This window comes from Dromiciops gliroides, chromosome 3 (genome assembly GCF_019393635.1).
Source record: "Dromiciops gliroides isolate mDroGli1 chromosome 3, mDroGli1.pri, whole genome shotgun sequence".
NCBI classification, from domain to species: domain Eukaryota; kingdom Metazoa; phylum Chordata; class Mammalia; order Microbiotheria; family Microbiotheriidae; genus Dromiciops; species Dromiciops gliroides.
This window is the reverse complement of record NC_057863.1, coordinates 22,922,616-22,928,385: the sequence shown is the minus strand read 5'-3', so window position 1 is coordinate 22,928,385 and position 5,770 is coordinate 22,922,616.

Here is a 5,770-nt window from a genome sequence, read left to right as displayed (position 1 = left end):
AAGATCTTAATTTCATCAGAATTGGCCCAAGGAAGGAATAACATACATACTTAATTGGGTGGAGTAATTTATCTGACCCTGCAGGAAAGTAGGAGGGGAAGGAGATAAGGAGGGAGGGGTGAAAGAAGAGAGGGCAGATTGCGGGAAGGGGCAGTCAGAATCAAAACACTTTTGAGGAGGGATAGGGTGAAAGAAGAAAGAAAATAGAGTAAATTTCATAGGGGAGGGATTAGGATGGAGGGAAACAGTTAACAATATTAATTGTGAAAAAAATTGAATCAGAGACAAGAGTAATGTAAGAAGATGATCATGAAGAAGATTGATTTACGGACTGATGATGATTGGATGAAGATGAGGATTGTTTGAGGAGGATTGATTGGTGAGGAGGACTGGTTGATGATAATGAGGATAAATTGATCAAGATGAGGTTTGATTGATGATTATGAGGAATGATGATGATGAGAGTAAAATGTATGGTACTTACTTTCTTGGGCTACTGTGAAGAAAATTCTTTGTCAGATATAAGGTACTATATAAATGTTATCTATTACTGTTGTTGCAATTATCAACCTCATGGGATTATTGTAAGGAAATCTCTCTTTAAAGTACTATATAAATATTGTTTACTATAAAAAAATGATGAGCAGGATGCTATCAAAAAAAAAAACAAAAACAGAAACACCTGCATGGGCTGATGCAAAGTGTAATGTACTGTATACAAAATAACAACAATACTGTAAGATGATCTGCTGTGAATGACTTGGTTATTTTCAGCAATGCAATGATCCAAATGACTCTGAAGGTCTTTTGAAAAATTCAGTCCATCTACAGAGAGAGAACTGATCATATTTGAATATAGATTGAAGCATATTTTTTTGTTTTGTTCCTTTATCTGAAGTTTTATTTTTATCTGGCTAATTTGGAAATATTTTGCATGACTGCTCATGCATAGCTTATATTGTATTGCTTGAGTTCTTGGGGCAGGGGGAGGGAGGGAAGAAGATAAATTGGAACACAAAATTAAAAAAAAATTTGATGTCAAAATTTGTATTTACATGTAATTTGGGAAAAATAAAATTCTAAATAAATAAATAAACACCCCCCCAAACAAACAAACAAAAAAATGAATTCGAATATCAAAAGGCCAATTCTCTCCTGCTCAGAGTCCTACTCTCAGAAGGAACCTCCAACCTAGGTTGGTATTATTTAGTGTTATTTAAAATTTGGTATTATTTAAAATACTGAAAAATTTCCCAAATGTGATAAATTAATCTTGCTCTTCTCTTCCGCAATTTTTGGTCAGATCCATTATTTATTCATGGTATGAATCCAGGGTAAATGCAGTCCTAATGAAACTTTTCTCTTGACTGTATATCCAGGACCTCCTCTGTACATACCTGTTCCAGTTCAATTTTTCTTTCCCTTATCTATTTTTCTTATAACATTCATACTTTCCCATTCATCATACCAGAGATTATGGTGTTAGTGTATAAAATGGATTGATCCATTCTTATTGACAAAGAAGAGGATTTCTTATAGAAATCTTTGAATATTTTCCATTCCTCCTCCCCCACCCTCCCCATTCATTGCCTTCCTTCCAGTTTTACCTTTAAATGCTCACAGAAAGCCAGTGCAGTCATAGTTTATTTGTCTCTTTCCTCAAAAATTATTTCTCCCTTACTGATTCTCAAATCATTTTGAGGTAATACTTCTCAGTATTGTATACAACCCTCATTTGCAAGATTGAATGGGTGCATCTTTATCATGTTTCATATTGTCCTTGGCTGCCTTATCCTCCTGATGAACATGAAAATCAAAGGTTTTGTATCTGAGGTGATTTATCCCAGTTTTGGTCTTTGTTTAAGCTTTCAATTTACATTGTCTAAGCACCTTTAGAAATGATGAAAGTCTATATTGATATCTCGTTCTATATCTGTTTCTCATGCTTGGATGTTAGCATAATGATTAAATAAGTAAGGCAGAAATTATGTGAATTATATACTATATTGTTTTTCTGATTATTCTTCATTCTCCTAATACAGTATTGATTATAGTCTTGTTAAGCAAGTAGCTTGTGTATAGACATCTAACTTGAATAGAACTCCCACATCTGCGTCCATGTTTTCCTACATATTAAAATATAAACCAAATATTTTTGTAATGCTTTTTAGTGATTGCAGTGTAGCATAAAATAGAATATTTTACAACTAACTTTCAAACTAGGAAGACATGGAGATTCAAGCCCCTATCTGCCAAATAATGGTTTTGAGACACTAGGCAAACAATTCAACCTATGTATGCTACCTACCTATCTCAATATAGAATTAATATATGTCTAGTTTTGTTATATTTAGAAAGAAGATACATCTAACAATTATAATAAGAGGGAAAAGAACAGAAATTAAAATAAAAACTGTTACAAACACCAATATTGTCCCTAAATATCATGTATCTGGAGGTGCAGTGGGGAGATGTTAGACCTGTAGTGAGGAAAATATGAGTTCGAATCTTGTGTCAGACACTGTCTATGTGACACTGGACAAGTCACTTAACCTCTGTCTATCACAGTTTCTTCAGCTATGAAATAATAATAGCATCTAATTCATTGGATTGTTTCAAATGTTAAAAGATATAGGGGAGGCTAGGTGGCACAGTGGATAAAGCACTGGCCCTAGATTCAGGAGGACCTGAGTTCAAATTTGGCCTCAGACACTTGACACTTACTAGCTGTGTGACCCTGGGCAAGTCACTTAACCCTCATTGCCCTGCCAAAAAAAAAAAAGGATATAATTTTTGTAAAGCTCTTAACACAGTGCTTGGCATATAATTATCTCTTAAAAATAATTTCTTGTTTATTACCTTCCTTCCAAGAGAAAAGAAGTACATTCTCCTTTTCCTGGAAGAGGTAGAGGACTATGGGTTAATATGTTATATCAAGGGGGCAGCTAGGTGGTGCAGTGGATAAAGCACTGGCCCTGGATTCAGGAGGCCCTGAGTTCAAATCTGACCTCAGACACTTGACACTTACTAGCTGTGTGACCCTGGGCAAGTCACTTAACCTTCATTGCCCTGCAGAAAAACAAACAAAAAAACCCCCAAATAATGTTATATCAAGTAAAGAAGCATGTATTAAGCACCTATTATGTATTGAAGAGTATAAAGGCAAACCATTTTTTTTTACTTTTAAAAATTTGACTAATAGATGAGACAATATGCAAACAATTATGTTCAAACAACAAAAATACAAGATAAATTAGAGATAATCACAATAGAAAAGCATATCCTTAAGGGGCATTGGGAAAAGTCTCTGGTAGATATTATCAGGTGTGGTTACTGAGCTCTTTGAACCACCAATTCCTATATTTTTCTCTCTACAAAGAAATATGAGCCTTCCTTCTATTTAGTAGAAAATCTTTTTTTTTTTTCTTGGTTTGACTGCTATGATAATTTCAAGTCTGATATGATTCAGTTTCTCCAGTGACAGGTCTACTTGGTCAGTAGACAAAGATCCATGCCAGGTATATACACTCTATTGCAGGCACTCTTTTCATATCCTTCCAGAATGGTAGGAAAAGTCAGAGTTTTCATTCCATATGAATAACCTAAAAGACTGTTCACCTCCACTTTATCATGAGGAGCCAGAATAGAATTCTACGAAAGATATAATTAATACTTTTAAAAATGAGTTTACAAAATCAGTTTTATTCATAAAGTAATTAATTTAATGACAACTTCATAAGTGCTGCTTTTTTGCATAAGAGTTAATTGCTTATATAGTTCACAGTCTTAAACTTTGGGGAGTTCAATTTATTTACATTTCTAAGTCAATCAGCATAAATTACCAGAATAAGTCAGTATCAGAGGTTTTGTCCCTTGGCCAATTCTAATGAGGGCAGATGTAGACAGGACACCTGTGCCAGTTCCGTTTCCATTATATTTGGCTGCATTCCTGATTCCCTCTGAGACGTCTATTCATGACCACTATTAGCTTGAGGAAAATGGCTGGGAATATTTTGCCTCAGTTCTCAGAGATTTTTCCTATTGAACTCTTGCGGAAATAAAGTGGGAAAAAGGGTTGTTTTAATTTTTTCTTTGTATAAAACTGTCATTTGAAATTTAGGTTTGGGAAATACTGATAAAGTTACAAAATGGTATTTCTCCCTTAAATTGAATCACCACATTTTATATTTCCACCCCTTTTGTTTGTATATGGCAGAAGAAGTATTTACATAATGAATTTATTTATATTTGCCTAGTAATAATTTTTAGATTGACCTCTAAAGCTTTCAATGATTATATTTGGATTTCAGATGTTTTCTACTGTGAAACTGGATAGAATAAAGAGATTGGGATACTGCAAAAAATTTATTATAATTTTCTGATGCCTAAGAAAACATAAAATAATGGTAAAAAGGAAAAACAATAAACTTTTAAATTATCTGACCTTTCCCCAATATTTGAAGTATTTTTAAATTTAAATGTTCTTCTATAAGAAATATACTTAGCTTCCTAATATTATCATCCCATACATGATAATGAAAACTGAAGGTCATAGGAAAGTTTAGCACAACATTATGTATTTTAAAGTTTCCTCTTACCTATTTAATCAGGGATGCTTTTACATATTGTATTACTCTATATTATCTGATGCAATGCTAAGGATATAAATTACTTATTTAGAGTAATTTCTGATTATTCAAGGATATTATTAAAATTATTTGAGTGATTATTCAGGGATATCTTTAAAATAAAGAAATATGTGCCCTATGATAACCTTAAATAGTTGACCACAAAGGCTTACTATCCTTTTAAATTTACAAAATGTAACTCATAACTCTGGATATTCATTTTTGTGACACCTTTGTAATAAATGTAACTAAAAAGATATATTTTCATGATCAAATATCCTTTTGTTTTTGTGTATCACATTGTGGAAACTAGCAACTAAACAAAGCGTGTCCCTTGTGGGTGTCAATTCTAAGAGAGATAATTGAAGTGAAATTATATATATTATTACTATGAAACTGATTTGAAAATTATTAGTTGGCAAGAGAGTAAAGGGATCACTGAACTGGAAACCTGGAGATCATTATAATAGTCCCAGCTCTACCACTGGCTACGTCAATGACCTTGGGGAAGTTAATTAACCCATTTGGATGTCACTTCCCATATCAATAAAATGAAGGTTAACCCAGATGATCTGTAATTCCCCTTCCATGTCAGATATATTATAAGACAAAAATAAAGTGACATAAAAAGACTGAAGAGACATCTAACAAAGTATAATACTGGTAAATTGTGATACAATTTTAAAAGTATTTTTGTGCATTGGTAAAGAAAATGGCATGGGCGTGATTAACTTAGAATAAGATATTTTAATTACCCGCCAATAAACACTTTGTAAAACATGTTTATTGCTGTCTAGAAATTCCATTGGCTCAACTAATCCTACCATGCCCAATTAGAGAAGAAGTTTAAGATACATCTATCCTGGGAAAGGCTACAAACTCACTGAAATTCACAAAATAGTTTATATGGCTGACCAGATCACAGAATGTCAGAAGCTCATAATTGGAAGCAAGATCAGAGGTTATTTAATTCTGTTGTTGATGTTTAGTCATTTCAGTTGTGTCCAATTTACTGTGACCCCTTTTTTTTTTTTTTTTGCTGGTGGGGGGGGTGTCTTGGCATTCAAACTATAGAGTGGCTGACCATTTCCTTCTCTAGCTCATTTTACAAATGAGAAAACAAATAGGGTTGTGGCTTTCCC